At 37.9% G+C, this 19449-nt stretch overlaps 1 protein-coding gene and 1 non-coding gene across 3 annotated transcripts in view; both read left to right on the top strand.

The window, feature by feature from the left end:
- The window catches only part of OPCML (opioid binding protein/cell adhesion molecule like), a 1137716-nt gene that overhangs the window by 90928 nt on the left and 1027339 nt on the right, over positions 1-19449 (top strand). The gene's annotated exons all lie outside the window — the stretch shown is intronic.
- Positions 6382-6483, top strand: LOC112204928 (small nucleolar RNA U13). The gene has a single exon (XR_002938671.1). It is a non-coding gene; the product is annotated as a small nucleolar RNA U13 (small nucleolar RNA).

Here is a 19449-nt window from a genome sequence, read left to right as displayed (position 1 = left end):
TGGGCTTTTTTCCCTTCTCCAAATGCACTTTACTGTCTGTGTGTAACAGAAAGAGAGGCACAGACCTGGATTTATTTTTAATTACAAATTCTAGTTTATAATTTGTGCTAACATATAAGATAATAATTGATTTTTATACATGAGGATGTGTCTGTCACCTTACAGAGCTTTCTTATTTTAATAGTGTCTTATTCTAATAATTTATCTGTAAAACCCTCAAATTATTTTAGATGTAGGCAATCATACTGCAGAAAATTATGACAATTTCATGTTTCTTTGTGATGTTTATGTTATTTATATATTTACTTTGACATTTTTATTGGCTAAGCCTGTAGTGTAATACGGAAAGTGGTCTTTTGTTTTTTCTTGCTCCAAGCTCTAATAGAAATCATATATATATGATTTATATATATATATACACACACATACACACTCTCACACACACACGCACACACAGATATATATGTATATATATGTGTGTATATATGTGTGTGTGTGTGTGTGTGTGTGTGTGTGTATATATATATAATTGCTGTAGGTTTCTGTTTTTTTGTTTTTTTTTCTTTTTTTCCTGAGAGGGAGTTTCGTTCTTGTTGCCAGGCTGGAGTGCAATGGTGAGGTCTTGGCTCATTGCAACCTCTGCCTCCTGGGTTCAAGAGATTCTCCTGCCTCAGCTTCCCAGTTAGCTGGGATTACAGGCACCTGCCACCATGCCCAGCTAATTTTTGCATTTTTAGTAGAGACGGGGTTTCACCATGTTGGTCAGGCTGGTCTTGAACTCCTGACCTCAGTTGATCCACCCACCTCGGCCTCCCAAAGTGCTGGGATTACAGGTGTGAGCCACCACACCCAGCCAAACGTTGATAATAATCATTTCTTTCTTTCTTTTTTTTTTTTTTTTTTTGAGATGGAGTTTTGCTCTTGTTGCCCAGGCTGGAGTGCAATGGCGTGATCTTGGCTCACCGCAACCTATGCCTCCTGGGTTCAAGCAATTCTCCTGCCTCAGCCTCCCAAGTAGCTGGGATTACAGGCATGCACCACCATGCCTGGTTAATTTTTGTATTTTTAAAGTAGAGATGGGGTTTCGCCATTAGTTAGTTAGGCTGGTATCAAACTCCTGACCTCAGGTAATCCACCTGCCTTGGCCTCCCAAAGTGCTGAGATTACAGGTGTGAGCCACCATGCCCGGCCTGGTTTCTGCTTAAAGCTTTTATAAAATTAAAGACTTTCCATCTGTTTCTAGCTGGCTAAAAAGTTTGTTGGTTTACTCAGGAATAGTCATTAAATTTTACCAAATGCTTTTCAACTTTTATTAAGATTATTATATTGGATTTCTCTTTTAATCTATTATCATATCTAGTTACATTAATGGCATTCTGGATATTCAGCCATTTTGGTATTCCTGAATTAAATGTGCTTGTCATGATATAATATTCTTTTAATTCGTAGCTGGATTGGACTTGCTCATATTTTATTTAGGAATCTTAGAGAAAGAAAAGTACTCCTTTACTTTGGTTTTATTATAAGACTTAGGTTGGGCCGGGCTCGGTGGCTCACACCTGCAATCCCAGCACTTTGGGAGGCCAAGGTGGGTGGATCACGAAATCAGGAGATCGAGACCATCCTGGCTAAAACGGTGAAACCCCGTCTCTACTAAAAATACAAAAAATTAGCCGGGCATGGTGGCGGGTGCCTGTAGTCCCAGCCACTCGGGAGGCTGAGGCAGGAGAATGACGTGAACCTGGGAGGCAGAGCTTGCAGTGAGCAGAGATGGAGCCACTGCACTCCAGCCTGGGCGACAGAGCGAGACTCCATCTCAAAAAAGAAAAAAACAAAAACAAAGAAAAACAAAAAAACAAAAAAGAGTTAGGTTGGCCTCATAAGCATTTCCTATTCCCTGAAACAGACGGAATTTTTCCTATAAACTCATCTAGGTGTGGCATGGTGGAGTTTGGTTTGTTTGTTTTTATTTTTCTTTGCTTGAGGTTGGCTTAAAAAAAAAAAAAATCTTTTACTCTCTGGACACCAACAGGGAGTCCAGTGCTTCAACTCAATTGTGACACTGCCTGGGGCTTGCATAGGACCTGCAGGTTAAGGGCTCAGTCCCACAAGACTGCCCCACTTCAGGTGCCAATCACAAGTCCCAGGTTTCCACCATACTTCTGACCAACCTGCCACAAATCAGGGTTCCTGCGACTCTTTTCTCAGGTTCCATAATTTGTTAGAAAGGCCCACAGACCTCAGGAAATTTCTTTACTTCTTATTATCAGCTGATTATACAGAATAGAACTCAGGAACAAGTAAATGGAAGGGATTCGTAGGGCAAGGCATGGGGTGTGGTGTGTGGGGGCATGGAGCCTCCATGCCCTCTCCGCGTGCACCCCTCCCAGCCCCTTGATGTGTTCACCAACCTGGGAGCACTCTGAACCTATTAATACTTAGGGGCTTTCATGAAGGTTTCATTACATAGGCCTGATGTATTAAATCGTTGACCGTTGGGGATCAACTTCATCTCCAGCTCTTTTCCCCTCCCCAGAGGTCAGGGATGGGGCTTAAAGTTGCAACCGGCTAATTATGCTTTGGTCTTCCTGGCAAGCAGCCCCCCTCCTGAAGTGACCTAGGACCCTCAAAGAGTCACCTCACTAAAACCAAAGACATACTCATCACTCCTATCAGAAATTACGGGGAATAAGGTGCAAAGATCAAATATCTATTTCTTATTGTGTCATACCTAGCATTCATTTTTCCATCCTTTGTTATTCCCTCTGTTTCTTTTAATTTCAGGAGCCCTCTTGTACTCCACATGTAACTGCATTTTATTTTTCAGAGTTTAAAATGAACTTTTTTCTGTGATTGCTGATATACTTTAATTTTACTGGTTTTGTTTGCTTGTTTGTTTGTTTTTCCATTATTTGTTTGGATCTTGCCTGTGGCTGAATTGATTTTATATTTTGTTCCATTATATTCCCTCCCTTGTGATTTGAAATTTATATGTCTATTTATATTCTTCTAGTGGTTACACTTATATTTTTAACAATTTTAACAATTCTGTCGACAGCTATAACATCTATATCCTCCTCTTACATAAGAATAAAAAATTTAGTATTCTTACACGTCTCACCGCTCTCTCTGGCAGACTCCATGGTTGAGAACATCTGGGATTTTAGTTCCAGATGGTTATTTTATACATTTTTAAAACATCAAGCATCAACAGTTATTTAAACTTGACTATAACTTTTAGTGTTTTATTTGATTACTACCCTTTCTTGTATCTTTTTACTTGGTTTTGTTTTTTATTTTATGGGATTTTCCTTATATATATTTTTTTCCCTGAAGTATTTATGGATGGCAAAATTTCCAAGTCTTTGCAGGTTCAAAACTCTTCATTTTGTCCTCATACTTGAATGCAAGTTTGCCAGGGTGTGGAGTATGGGTTTAAAATAACAATCTCGGATCATTTTCTGGTAGCATTCAGTTTTGCTGTTAAAAAATAAGATGTAAATTTAATCTCTGTATTATTGTAAGTAATCTGTTATTTTCTCTTTGGAAATTTTTAAAATGTTTCTTTATGTATGGTGTTCTGACATTTTACCATAATGCTGAAAGTTGTGAACCTTTTAAAACTCATTTTGGCATGAGGTAGATCCTTTCAATCTGAAGATCCATGTATTTATTCAGCTCTAAGTAAATTTCTTCAAATATTTTTTATCTTTTTTTCTGCTCATTTTTCTTTTTCAGACCCCCTCTGTATCTCTTAATTTTCTGTTCATATTTTGTATTTCTTTCTTTCTTATTTATGATTTTTATAGGAGAAACCCTTAGTTTGATCTTCTAGCTGTTACTCTTCATCTATACCCATCATGATGTTGTTTTAGTATTTAGAACATTACTACTTATTATTTTACTTTGAAGATCATTCTTAATTTCAAGATATGGTTGTTTCTGTTTAAAGATTGAGCATTTTTCTAGAATAACTCTAAGGACATTAATGTAGTTTAAGGTCTTCATCTTTTCTTTGCTCTATTGAATGCTGCTTTTTTAAAAAGTGTGTTTTCCTTCAAATGGAGAATAAGATTTGATTTTGTGTGTTTCCCTTTGTTTTTTTGCCAAACTTCCCTCTCCTCTTGGGCTGGGGCTGTTGACCTGCCTGTATTCTGCTTCATGTGGCAGTGGAAGGAGGCTCATATTGTGTTGCTGGGTCTATCTCCCACCATGGAGGGACCGACCCATGGTCACCACTTGTGGTGCCTCTTTGGGCCCGTGCCCACAGAAACTGCTTTTCAGTGCTACAAATTCCACATGCTTGACTTGGTCAAGTGAAGGAGCCGGGCAGTGGTGGATGGGCTATGTATGAGGGTTCTCCAGAGGGACAGAATGAATAGGATACATGCATACATGAAAGGGAGTTTATTAGGGAAAATTGGCTCACATGATTTTACACAAGGAAGTCCCACCAAGATAGGCCATCTGCAAGCTGGGGATAGAGAGAAGCTGGTAGTGGCTCAGTCCAAATCCAAAAGCCTCAAAACCAGGGAAGCCGACAGTACAGCCCTCTGACTGGGGCCTAAGGCCTGAGAGCCTCGGGGAGGACACTGGTGCAAGTTACAGAGTCCAAAGGCTGAAGAGCCTGGAGTCCGATGTCCAAAGGCAGGAGGCGAGGAAGCAAGAGTCCCCCACCTGGGAAGAGAGCCAGCCAGAAGACGTGGCAAGCTTCTCCTCCCGCTTCTTCCTCCCGCCTTGCTCCAGCGGCGCTGGCAGCTGACTAGATAGTGCCCACCCACATTGAGGGGGATCTTTCTGTTCCAGTCCACTGACCCAAATGTCAATCTCCTTGGTCAACACCCTCACAGACAGACCCAGAAACAATGCTTCACCAGCCATCTAGGCATTCTCCATCCAGTCAAGCTGACACCAAACATCAACCATCACAGACTAGCAGCCTTAGAGACGCCAGCATCTATCCCAGACTGCCCGCTGTATTCCCTATTCACCCGTGCTCACACTCCTTGGCTTTCTCATCCCACAAGCCCTCTCTTGCATGCATTTTGGACTCTTGTTTTATCTGTTGTCCCTTTTTGTCCCCACAACTTTGATACTATTTGCTTTCTATTGTTTAGACAATCATCAAAATTTTTCATCCATTGGCACAGCTCTTACTTCTTTGTCAGTGCTCTTATGAGCTGTCCCTCACCCCCAACGTGGCTTTCTTATCACGTCACGGAGTTTGAGATAGGCTAAAGGTAAACCCATGTGGCTCAGGCTTACTTTCTTAGTCAAGCCTTAGCTTCATCTGTTTAAGATAGTTTTCATCTAAGGAACAGGGGCTTCGATTTTCTAACTCTTTGTGGGTAGAGGGTCTTTCATGTATCTCTCATTGACATTCACTGACTGACGCTGTCCTGGCTGGGTAGCAGTAAGGGATATGAGACTGCATGCAATCTAGATCCTTCTCCTATGCAAGCAGGCCCAGTTGGTGTGCACTTTGAAAAACGCCTCATAATGTAAAAAGAGCCATGGGTAAAAGGTGATATAAGGACTAAATTTTCCATTAGGCAAGGTGTGGGGAACTATTTCATAGATAAGGTGACTGTTGAATGGTTTAATCAAGGATGACTCAAAGTTTGCAGTCAGAGAGTTTGGGTGGATATCAGGAGTAAGAAGGCATTGCAGAGATGGCAGGCAAGAGGGGAGTGGTGAGTGGGGTTGAGAGGGGAGAGGTGAGCGGGGTTGACAGGGGAGAGGTGAGCGGGGTTGACAGGGGAGAGGTGAGCGGGGTTGACAGGGGAGAGGTGAGCGGGGTTGCAGAGGTTTTGAAGTGCATGGCGTGCTTAGCAAATATTAAGTGATCCATTCTGGTTATCCTGCATTCAAAGTGGAAGGGAAGAGTCATTTGGCTGAGGTGTGAGAGGTCCCTGAAGGAAATGTGTACCAGACCCTAATTGTCTTCTGTGGGATTTCTCCATGAAAGGACCTGCAATTTCCCAAGTGCACATGACGCTGAAGCGTTTACACTGTGGACTGCAGCACATCTTGACTCCACAGGAAGAGCCAAAAAGGTGATGCCCAGAGAGAAAGTGGAGGAAATAGCTTCTGCCCGCCATCTCATCTTAGCCCCTATTGACATTATTAGGTTATTGATAATGGCTTCCGTCTGTGGCAGGCAGAACAAGCTCCACCCTTCTGTGTGTCTATCTAATGACAGCATTCGGCTTGCCTGATACATAACACACTACAATCTGGGTCCTGATCATTAGGCAACATCATCAGTTAACAACAAATAAATGTTGGTTTATTGTCAGAGAAATAAGATGTCGGATAAATTAGATAGATGTGCTAAAAGCTTAAACAATCATTAGGCTTAGATGAAAAGAAACGAAGCAGGTGCTTCTGTGGTTCATAAGGGTGATGGCTGGGCTCATGCGCATGTGTGAGATGTGCCACCCTTGAAACTGGTTATGACGTCGGCACATTACCCATCTGACATAAAACAACAATAAGAATGAAGCCATGAGTGTGTATAAATGAATCAAAATAGCAAAGCATTCCATCATACCCCTGAGTCCTAAGGACCGAAAGGTTTAGAGCTTTGCAGTTACGCAGGGGTTTTCACATAAAGTATTACCCTTGCTCCTCAGAAGAACCATGTGAGTTCGGTTCTATTATTATCCTCACTTTACAGCTTGAAGAAACTGACAATTTTAGTAACTATTCAAGGTCACACAGCTAGTAAGCAGTGGAACTGGGCCCTAAACCCGTATTTCCCTAATTGTACGCTCTTTCATTTTTGCAGTTAGTCCTTGATACAGGACATAGTACGTCCTGGCACTCACAAATGTGAATATGGAAACTTGAATGTGGGATGCTGGACTCTGAGATCACATTTGTGAGCTTAACAGCCCAGAACCTCCAGATCCTGAGAAAATTTTAAGTGAAAGATGAGCGGAGTGAAACTGTTAACTCATGCAATATGTGGATTTTGACTAAAGTCAAAATAGGGGAATTCTATCAATATAAAAGCCTTGGGATGAGGGGACCGATCACAAAAGATGGCCACCCGGTTCCTTACCCGTTGCCTCACTATATTCCATCTTTCATTTTGCCAAGTCAAAAATACACCAAATGGAGGAACCAAAACTTAACAGTCTTTTTGCATTCATTTATGTAACAATCAGTTCCTAGGTTTTTGTTATTATTTTTCTTCTTTTTTTGAAAGTGACAATATAAGCAAAATAGTATTTTGTTGTTGTTCTCGTTGCAGTAGGTATGTTAGCATTTTTTTTTAAATTTGAGAATGAACAATTTATTGCTAGTTTTAAAACTCATCTACTACGCAATCCTCAATTGGGTATTTTGTGACTACATTTTGTGTATATGTTTGTTTGTGGTTGCACGTGGTGTGTGTTTGAGAATGCACATGTATATTTTGGAAATCATTATTTATAGCTCTTAATTAAAAATTTTTAAAGGAACTATATAGGCTCAGTTCTTTGTTTTCAAATGTGAGCAGCTGAAATTAGATCCCTCTTACACCTTTGCCAGAGCAAAACTGTGCAGTATGCGTAATGTGCTCTTGTCCCTTCTAGAGAGGTGGGGCTAGAGTGGAAATGGCTAATCCTCTTCACGGGGCATGAATTGGAAATTGAGTTTTGCAAACGAAGTCAGAGATAATTTCCCATCTTCGTTATTTATGGAAATCAGTTACTGTATTTTAATTATCCACTGCTTGTATCGTCCACATAAAATGCCTTTCCTTTTATTTAAACTGCAAATAATTGCCAGTAGAATTATTCATTGGAAATTGGAATCCACTTTTTTGATCTCTAGAAAGCCTATTAATAATGAATGAGGATGTTATTTATTTGTTAGGATTGCACAAATGGAAACTGAAGAAAGACTCTATATTCCTCCCTTATCTCCTCTGACAATACCTGAGTAAACTCACCCCAGGAGAAATGCCAAAATGTGGAAAAGCAACATAAAGATGAGAACAGCTTTCTTTTTTTTCTTCTTTCAACAAATGAAATGCCTACTGATTTCAACAAATGTGGGCCTACTATGGGAAAAGCACTCTTAGGTGAAGTCAGGGAGAAAGTTAAGCTAGACGTGAATTTTATCTTTCAGGACATAATAAACATTCATAAAATCCTTGACATTTGCAAGCGATATACCCTGAGACCTTCATCAATCCCCATATTCATGAATCTTACTATAGCATATAATTTGCTACATAAAATGCAATAAAATATAACTGAAAAATATAAGTGACCCCTTTGGACCCTTAATGATTCTATAAATACAGAACTCAAGTAATTTATAAAGCTATTAAAATAAATCTGGCCATTAACATAAACTCTATGCTAGGCTATCTCTCACTTGAACAATTTTTGCACTATCCAGAGAACTTGCTAAAATAGCTTCATAAATTGCTTTTTCCAGTTTCCGTACAGAATGTGTGGTGGACCTTTCATGTCTGCACTACTGCAGAATCTGAATCTTTGCTTTTAAATGTTATTTTAAAAAGTATGTATTATATGAAATAATATATATTATATTGAATATATATTAAATATATATGTGTGTGTGTGTGTATATATATATATATATATAAATTTTTTTTTTCTGGCCAAAGCCATCACTTGATTGGATCTACTTATTTTTCTCTTCATTTATATTACCAACAGTAGAAGCCAATTTTCTTGCTAGGAACTTTTTCCCCCTCCCATTGGAAGAACCAAAGTTTGACCACCTTTTTAGCCTGTGTGTGGAGCTAAGCAGATAAACTTGGTAATGGGTGCCATGGGCCTTCCCAGCTGCTCTCACAAGCTATAGAAGTCACTTCTGAACTTCAGCCATGGAGTATTGAATTCAAATTTGGGCCTCACAAAAATTAAAATATAATATCCATGATGAAATTTGAAGCCTTTGTAAATAGTCGAAGCGCTAACTTCTATAACCACAAATGAGCGAGGTCTGATATGCTTATATATTCAATATGAGGGAGAAAGTGACAAATACTCAAAGGAAAGATACAGGTAAACTTAACTTCAGAAGCTGCAGGGGAGTTTGAGGAAGACTACAGGGAGGAGGCAGCACTTTTCCGGACTTTGAGGATAGGTAAGACTTAGAAATGTGCCACAGACATAGACATCATAGACATTTTGAGTAGAGGAAACAGAATAAGCGAAGACGTGAGTGAGGAGGCAGGGAGCTTTCATGAGGAAAGTGAATAGTGTAATCCCACCTAACTATAAAGGTAATTTCTCCTCAATGTAAAAATACAAAAAAATGCTTTCCTTTTTTTGGAAATATGGTAAGATGAGGCGTACACAGAAATAATCCCAGTGTATTTAGAAATACTATGAAAAATATATTTAAAGTATTTTTAAATGCGTAGTGATCTGGCAAGAAAGCAAGGGAAAGTTCAAGAAGCACAAAGCAACGAAACAATATTACTTCAGAAAGATAAGCTATGGTGAAGCCAGTTCTGCCCTAGGATGGCTTCTGATGCCTCATTCCCTAGAGTGCAAGTTTGAGGGATTCTGTGTGGACATGAGCTAAAGCCTGGGACCTGGTAAAATGGCCGGGAAGATTACAGAGTTTATCCTGGAGCCACAGACCCTAAAGGCAAAACCCTGAAGTGGGTTAAGGGGGAAGATGTGCCTTGCAGAAGGAGAGAGTGGGACTACTTGGCTGGGTTGAAGATGTCTCTGGAGTGAGGGGCAAGAGAGGCTTCTTGGAATCCTTAACTGGAAGACTGCTCTCCCATGAGTGTTAATTCACAACTCCTGTGTGGCTCCCATGTCGTAAGCTTGGACATAGGTTGGTAAGACTTCAAATCCTTGGTAAAAACAAGGCAAATCCTCACTGAAGGAATGCACTTTAATCGCAGGCACCGCTAACATCTCCACAAGTTTGTAAAACATGTAGCTCATCACGTACATGAGGAAACAGACCACCATGAAGAAAAGTCAGTGCTCATAGTATAGTGTAGAAAAGGAACTTCGAAAACTACAACTGGGGCAATTTTTCAAAAGCAGAATATAAAATATATATGTATAATTATGCGCAAAGAAATAAAAATGGCTGTCAGAATATAATTTAGGATTAAGAGAACATTAAAATCCATCAGTAATATTTTTAAGTAACCAAATAAAACTTCGTAGAAATATGAAACGTAATAATTGACAGTAAAATTTCAATAGATGGATACAAAACAGATTAGTTTCAGCTGTGGAAAGAATTCATGACTGGAAGATAATCTTGAGAAAATAAATACCAAAAGTCTAGAATAGAGATTCATAAACTTCCTTGGTTCATGGCACCATTCATGGGTTAGTGCCTAAATGATTTTTTTATAGTATCCCCAGAGCAAAAGAAATTCCAACATTTCTTTTATTAAGTAGTTAGGCTCAAACAACTTAATTTTAGTATTTTGCATGGTATATAACGATCAGCTGTGTCTCTCTCAAAAATGCAACATTCCCACAGTGTTCCTGTGAATTCACTCTGGTTTCCCAGTATGCCTTCACCTGTACTTTGAGAACCATGGATGTAAAATAAAGAAACAAAAAATGGAAAATGTCAAAGACAACTGAAAGAGTCTCCCATGTAGGTCTAACATATGCCTAATTGAAGTTCCAGAAGAAGAAAGGGAAAAGATATGGCAAGACAATTTTCCAGATTTAACAGAAAATTCATAGATTCAGAAAGAACAACAAATTCCAAGCAGAATAAATACAAAAAACTGGGCATGGTGGCTCGTGCCTATAATCCCAGCTACTTGGGAGGCTAAGGCAGGAGGATCACTTGAGCCCAGAAGTTTGAGGCCACAGTGAGCTTTGATCACACTACTGCACTCCAGCCTGGAGTAAGACCCTATTAACACAGTAAGTCCCCATTTCTAAAAAAATGTGTTTTTTTAAAAAAAAATAGATACAGTAAAATACATATCTAGACATATTTTACCAAAACTCTAGAACAGCAAAAATAGAATGACCTTAAGAGTAAAGACAGACCAAGAACTGATTTCTCTTTTTTTCCTTTCCAACTTTTATTTTAGGTTCAGAGTACATGTGCAGGTTTGTTACGTGGGTAAATTGCGTGTTGCGGTGGTTTGGTGTTTACATTATTTTACATTCAGGTAATGAGCATAGTACCTTACAGGTGGTTTTTCAATCCTCACCCTCCTCTCACAAAGCACATTCAAGTAGGCCCTGGTGTCTACTGTCCCCTTCTTTATGTCCATATGTACTCAATATTTAGCTCCTGCTTAGAAGTGAGAACATGCAGTATTTGGTTCTCTGAGAACTGATTTCTTAGTAGTAATAACGATTCCTCTTATCCAGAGAGAACCGTACATATTTTGATATATTTTCTTCCATTTTTTTACCTGTATATGTCAAATGAAATATATACTTTTGAAAAAAGTAAGATGCAAAACCATATATACTGTATGACTCTCAATTAAATATATATGTATATTTATTATATATATTTTATATATATATAAAATAAATTGAGATTCGGCGGGGCGCAGTGGTTCACACCTGTAACCCCAGCACTTTAGGAGGCTGAGGCTGGCGGATCACCTGAGGTGGAGAGTTCCAGACCAGCCTGACCAACATGGAGAAACCCCGTCTCTACTAAAAATACAAAATTAGCTGGGCATGGTGGCACATGCCTGTAATCCCAGCTACTCAGGAGGCTGATGGAGGAGAATCTCTTGAACCCAGGAGGCGGAGGTTGCGGTGAGCTGAGATCGCGCTATTGCACTCCAGCCTGGGCAACAAGAGCAAAACTCCGCGTCGAAAACAAACAAACAAACAAAAAACGTTGAGATTCATACAATACATATGGTATTTATTGTAGTAAGTAGTTAGGCTCAAATGACTTAATAGTAATATTTTGTATAAAACAAATAGCTGTGTCTCTCTCAAAAGACATATAATTATATATATAAATTGAGATTCATACAATACATATAGTTTTGTATCTTTTCTCAATTGACACAATGTGACTATTTTATTTACCTACTCAACAAATGATTGTCGAATGACGTTTAACTAGGATTTAGCGAATGATTTTAAATAAATAACATTTAATTATATGTCAAGGTACTATACTAAATACTTTATAAATATTTATTTAATGTTAAGAACTGCATGAGATAGTTATTATTCTTATTTTGCAATGAAGATACTTAGTTTTTGTTAATTTTAAGCATCAGATGTGGTACTTGATAAATGCTTTTTTGCCTCTGTGTTTATATCATATTCTTAATGAAAATTTTTAGAAGTGAAACTAACGTTCGAAACCCATGAACTTCTAAAGTTACTAATAAAGCCAATCTGCTTTCTGGTAAGATTTTACCTAATTAACACTGTGATCACACACTCAACCAAACTGCCAATATTGAGTATAAGAACTAATTTTAGAGGTTGACAACTTCTGATAATATTTTAAGAAGGTTAAAAAATTTACCTCATTTTATTGTGATTGTATTGTGATTGTAACTTCTACATTTACAAATGTGTTTGAATGTTTCTCACATTAGGCAGTGGCATTGCTTCTTGTCTGTGATATTTGCTGAACTTTCCCTTGGTGTTTCAGCATTTTTCTCTAAATGCATTGGACGGTAGTATCGTATAATATACTTGTGTCATGTATTCTTCAAATACGTATGACTTTTATTTTATGGTTTCCTGGCATTTTTTCAATCCAATGAATTGTACGTGTACATTTTTTTCTTTTCTGTTGTGCTTAGATTATCCATCCCCATCCCAAGGTTAGATAGTTATTCACCTATATTGTCTGTAAGTGTTTTAATATTTTATTATTTTACATTTAACTCTTTAGGCCATCTGGAATATTCTTTGCCATATGTACTAATGTGAAGATTTATTTTAATTTTGTTTTCCAAATGTTGAACCTTGCCTGTAGTGCCAACTTCTTCCCTATTTCTTTGTTTCTCTTTAAAGCAATGCTCTTAGTAGTCTTAGCTGGCAGACTTCAATTTCTTTCCTCTTTTTTTAAAACCCATTGTAGTTTTTAGATCTCACCTCTCCACCAAAACACCTCTTATCAAGTCACCAATGCCTTCCCCATTATTATCTCCATTGGCCAGTTTTCATTCTTGATGTGATTTGATCTGTCAGCGGTATTTGCACAGCTTAACCGTCTCTTGCAGCAACAGTTTCATCACCACAACCTCCTACCTCACTGGCAATTCTCTCCTCTCCTCTGCATAATCCTGCCTCTAGTGCTGACAGGACCTAGGCCTCTGCCCATGGACTTTTCTCTCTATGCTCACTTCTACCCCGCTTCCATCCAGACTCACTGCTCCTGATAAAATCTGTATATTATGACTTCAGGGTTTATGATCGTAGTCTGTGTCTCTCCCCTGAACTCTAGAGTATATATTAATACAACAACCTTCTCAACATTTCCACCTAGATGTCTAAATGAGCATGCTAGATGTGTCATAGCCCAAATTAAATTCCTGATCTTTCCAAGGCCGCTTTTTGTGAGGTCATCTCAACTCAGCTAATGGAAACTTACATCCTTCAGGTGCTCAGAGCAAACATTTAGGAGTCACTCTTGACCCTTCTCTTTTTCTCATACCTCACTTTCACGCCTTCAGTAAATCCTGTTGACTCTACCTTCTGCAAAATCTTCCATACCATCTGCACTGCTACTTTGTGCAGTGCACATTGGCTGGATTTTCGCAATAGCCTTCCACTGGTCTTCCCAATTTTAGTCTTGTTTCTTTACAGCCTATTTTTAACAAAGAAACTGGAGTGATCATTTAAAAATGGAAATCAGATCCTGCCATGCCTCTGTCCCGTGCCTTCCAATGGCTTACCATCTCACTTGGAGTAAAAAGTGAAATCTGGATAATGGTGTAAAAAACTATATGATCCAATCCCCAGCTCACCCCAGTCTGTCTCTGGTCCCATTTCCTACTATTTCCCTGCCTCAGTTACTAGAGCAAGAGGAAGATTTTGTCTCCTTCATCTCTCTTGAACACGTCAGACTGGTTCCCACCTCAGTGGCTTTGCTGTTGCTGTTCTTTCCTGGAAGGCTCTGTCCCAAGATATATGGGTGGGTAACTCCTTCATCTTTTTAAAATCTTTGCTCAAAATTACCTTCCTGGAGAGGGCTTCCTTATTATACTATTTGAAATTGTATTCTTCCCCCACTCCTTCCATTCCCTTTCCATACCCACTATGTTACTCTTATCATTGTTGTATATATCAGAGTCTAATTCTACTCACATTTCATCTCTTTGCACTGATCCTTCTGTCAATTATTGAACTCGTATGATCTGATTGAATCACTAAGATTTTGTTAAACATATTTCATGTCTGGTGTAGAAGGCCTTTCTTATTATTCTTCCTTAATAAAATTCCCTTAGTTATTCTTGGCTTTTTATGCCAGCTTAACTTTAAAAGTACTTCATCATGTTTCCAAAGAAGAAAAATTAAGCTGATTTTTTTATTGGAATTTCATAATACAGGGACATTCATGTGCAAAGAATTAATATCTTTATATCATTCACTCTTCCTTTCCCAGAATGTGGTATGCCTCTTCATTTATTGAAGCTCATTTTCTTTTTGACATCGGTTTTGTAATTGTATATTTTCTATAGTTCTTACATGTGTCTTGTTTAAGTTAATCCTACATGTTGTAGTCTATGCTTTTTTTCCTGCTTTGTTCTATTGTTGCTATTTTATTCCATTATGTATTTTTAAAAGATTATTTTCAAATAGTTATTTTTTCAAATTTCTATCTATCAGCAACATTGTTCAATAATCTTATTACTGGCAGTAGATTTTCAGTTTATTCCTTGGGTTTTTGAAGGAGACATAATGATAATTCTATCCCCTTTTCATCATGCTACAATGCCTTGCCTAAAACTTCTGCAGAGTATTGAATGGTAGTAGTGGTCACTAGCCTGTTGGCCTTCCTCTCCTTGTTCACGCTGCTGGTTTAAAGTGGGTGTCTTTGTCACATTAAGAAAGTATCCTTACATTCCTGATTTACAACGCACTTTTTTGAAAAAATAAGAAAAAGTCGAGAAGTTTGTCTTGTGCTTTTTGTTTCCATCAGTTGAGCTAATATTACCTATTAATTTGATGAATAGATTTTCCAATATTAAACTGAATAAACGGTTGCAGTGGGTGTTTTTTAAAGACCTACTATTGAATTTACTTTATTAATGTTTAAATGAGGATTTTGCATCTATGTTCGTAACTGTGTCTCTTCCATAGTTTTCATCTTGGTGTTATCTTTTATCCAGTGTTAGAATGGGAACTTTTATGAAATACAGTAGGAAGCAATTTGTCTTGTTCCAGGATAGAAGGCAGGATGTGAGTATAATCGTGTGTGTAGAGGTGTGGGCTTACATATATATGCACATAGATATTTTCATGGAGAGTATACGCTCCTAAGAAATTTGACAGAATTTATTGCTAAAAACTACCTGGTTCCAAAGCCCCAAAACTTTTTTGATAATTTATTGTCTTTCTCATGATTATTGGTGTATTTCGGTGTTCTACCACTTTAAAAAAAACTTGATAGTTTTTTTTTTCCTATAAATTCCCTATTTCTATTTAATTTTCAAATTATAACTGGAATTGTATGTAGCATTTTCTTACGATTTAAAGAATATTTTCTAAATCTGTTGTGGCTTCATTATCATTCTAGTTCTGCTCATTTTTATTTTTTCTATTTATCTTGTTAGTTTTCAGGAAACTTGCTTAATTGATATTAAATTTTTCTTTCTAATAGTAAAGCATTTAAGATTTGTTTACTACTATTTTGGTAACTTTTGCCTTCAGTTTTTTTTTTTGACCCCCCAGCCCCGCAAAGTGGCTTCTATTTCAGTTTGCCTTTGATCCCATATTAATTTAGGAAGGTGATTTTTAATTTCCTGCTTATTAAGTTTTTGTTCTTGTGTTTAAATTACTGTTCTTATTTTTCTATTCTTATTGTAATGTGGTCAAAAAATGTGATCAGTGTAATTTCTGCTACTAAGAATTTATTGATGCCTTTTTTGTGATATGGTAGATTAGGTTTTATAAGGTCCCTGGTCACTTGAAAATAAGGTACTTCTCTAATTGTAGTGAAGGCAAGTTTTTAAATTTAGCCTGTTAATTACATTATCAAGTTATCTATATCCTTATATTCATTGGAGGTCTATCTTATATTTGAGGATGTTAAAGTCTCCCGTAATAGTGCTTCTGCTAGTTTTGCCTCATACTGCCAACAGTTTGTTTGCTTTACTTTCTACACTGATTTTTATATTTTTTGCATAAATGTTCTTGAAAATTACCTATTCATTAACAGATATACCTATTTTCACTGTAATATTTGGCATCTATAAAGTTCCCTCACACTTTGAATTCCCTTTGACTCATACTACTATTTCTAATCTTGCTTTCTGTTATGTTTCTGGGGAATGTGAAAATGGCGGCCTCCAGTGTTTACTGATTCTGAGGCTCTTCCTCTTTCTACCACGTGTGAAGGGAGAGACCAGGGAGCATCTAAAAGAGAATCACCATTGGCGTCTGCTCTCTCACTGTGTTTCTTTCCTGATGACAGCCTTTGCTAAGCACATTTGTGGCAGGAGGACTTTGGCCTCCTTGCATGGTTTTCAGGTTGGTGTAGGCGTCGGGGGCCTGGAGCAGAGGAGGAGAGAGGGTGCAGCTTTCTCTTTTCTTCTGAGCCCATCAAACTGCACCTTCACTGGTTTATCATGAGTGCATCTTCAACCTTTCCAATGCATAGAAGTTGCTCCCAGATTCTAGGACAGGGAGATAGAACAGAAAAAATAGAGTATCTCTGTGTCTGCTTTTGGGGAGTTGTTGTATGTGTGTGTGTTTCTTTTTTCCTTTTTTCCTGCAGTGTCTCAACAAACATTTTTGTAGAAAGTTGATAGAGATAACATCAGGAGCTGCTAGTTTGGTTTAAAAAAAATCTGCTACTGACATGTTTCCAAAAAGATGGGTATATTCAGTCAGCACTGTATTTTAAGAACTCTTATCTGGTCTGAGTGTAACAGAGTGCTCAACTAGGAGATAATTTCAGCTGTCCAAGAGAAGTTGTCAGTCTCTGGTTTTGGGAGTGGAGCAAGAAGTAAGCAGACACAGATGCATTAGGGAGACAGAATCTATACTATGGAAAATAAATGGATTTGTATATAAGTACAAAGGTGTGAACTGGGACTTGGGTGGAAAGAACAAAAGTATATGAGGAGTCTAAATCAATGCTCAACTTCCTAGCACAAATTGATGAAAATATTTGCCACATTGCCAGAGGGAGAGTATTTTCTTAAAGGAAAATAATTATTGTTATACAGGAAAAGGTCTTTATTTTATTTTTAAGAAATGCATAGGTAAGAAGTAAAATGCAATATGAAAATGAATTATAGGTGAAAAATATTAAAAATAGTTAAATCAAGGAGATGAACGTATTCGTGTTTACTATTCTCTATTTTGTTATGTACAGAAAATTTTATAATAAGCACTTTAAGAAAGGGAAAAAATCACCCAGTTTGGCACCTACTGTCTTGAGGTGCTGTAGACCCCTACTCCAGGTGATAATATAGAGGTGGCACTGAAGATGCAGGACTAGACCTCCCCTGACCAAATTGGGAGGTGTCTAGTTGGGTGTTGTAAGGATAGAAGTTGTTGGAGCTATTACATGCTAAGGCAGAGTTCATAAAGCCACTTTCTAAAGATGTAACATTTGGCAATTTGAATAACAGTGCTCAACTAACAGGGCTGTTGTAGGGATGGAATGCTATAATGAAGACAAAGCCCTGGGTCACAGAAGAGCTCAACAAATGCTGCCATGTTTCACTATTGTGGAAGGGCAGTGGACCTGCAACACCCCAAGGAGACCACAAAATAGCTTGTAGGTCAAGCAAAGTCAAGTGTATTGCTTCCTGTGATAAGGAAGACCACTGCCTTTTTAGCACTGTCTTTGAAAAGGAAGGATAAAGATGAGATATTTATGTGATTTGGAGGGGTCTGGTTTAAGGCAGGTGTTTCTATGAGGAGGTCTGACTGGGACCGGGCCAAAGTTGTGATATAATAGTTCAGGATTGGTGAACTCAGGTGAGGATTTTGGAGCAAACCTCAGAGTAAACAATTGGATGATTCCAGCTGAACAATCTGTCTTTCTAAGAAGGAAGCTATTTACTCTGATGAAGAGATGTGGAGAGTCAATGAATTTTCAAAGTTATTTCCAACTTCATCTTCTGGGTCAAGAATTTCCTGGAATAGTCATGTCATGTTAATGAAGAGTATCAAATAGGAAAATCATGCTTTATGGACTATAAGCTGTTTGGCTGTAGATAGTTTCAGCCCCCAGGGGAGATTATGGTGTGGATTGTTTCTATTTTGTTTTAGTATTTGTGGCATATTGCTACCTCCGCAACAGATGCATACATTGTTTTGCAAAGTTTAATTAAGCTTATCATTCATTTGGCAATATGTATTAAAGACCTCAAAATAATCTTTTAACTAGTAGTTTTATTATCAGCAATCAGTCATTCAGAATCATCAAAGACATGAACAAAAGATGAACAAAGATGTTTATCACGGCATTTTTAGAATAGAAAATACAAGGTAAACAAAGTGACTTTAAATGGGCAAACAGAAAATAAATTATGATTTAGCCACAGGATGGGACACTGTGTGTAACTAGGACAAATTGTGTTTTTTAGAAATAGTTAATGATGTGGAAAAATTCTCTCCAAGCTAAGTGAAAGTAGGACATAAAAGTGTATAAAATTATGGTACCTATGACTGAATGAAAATATTGCAAAATTTTATAAGTGGTTATCTCAGGGTTATAAGATTACAGGTTGTATTTTCTACAAACACTTAAAATAAACTTTCTTCTTAACAGAAAATAAACACTATTTTAATAATAATAATACAATGATTGAAAGGGTGGTGTAGATGCCCTCCAAGGAGAAAAGGAGCTTGTTTGTGTTTGTTCCTGCAGCAAATGATGCAATTGAGGCAGGAGAGCCCAAGCAAAGGGCCCTCTTCAGAAAGGGAGACTTGGCTGGGGTTCACTCTGGTTTTGAACAATGAATCATCTCTTCTGTTAATAAGGATTAGCAGGTTATAATATAGGAAATGGCTCTTGCCATCAGAAAAACTGAATATCTCTGTGTTAGCTCATTTGTGTTGCTATTAAGGAATATCTGAGCCTGGGTAATTTATAAATAACAGAGGTTTAATTAGCTCATGGTTATACAGGATGTACGAGAAGCGTGGTGTTGGCATCTGCTTGGCTTCTGGTGAGGATCTCAGAAAGCTTCCAATCATGGCAGAAGGCAAAGGACAGCCAGGGTGTCACATGGTGAAAGAGGGAGCCAAATAGAGGGGGTGGAGGTGCCACACTCTTTTAAACAACCAGCTCTCTCATGAACTC

The sequence above is a fragment of the Pan troglodytes genome, chromosome 9, assembly GCF_028858775.2.
Source record: "Pan troglodytes isolate AG18354 chromosome 9, NHGRI_mPanTro3-v2.0_pri, whole genome shotgun sequence".
In the NCBI taxonomy this organism is placed as follows: Eukaryota; Metazoa; Chordata; class Mammalia; order Primates; family Hominidae; genus Pan; species Pan troglodytes.
Note: the sequence above shows the minus strand (reverse complement) of the source record. Positions and strands in the feature narration are given on the sequence as shown.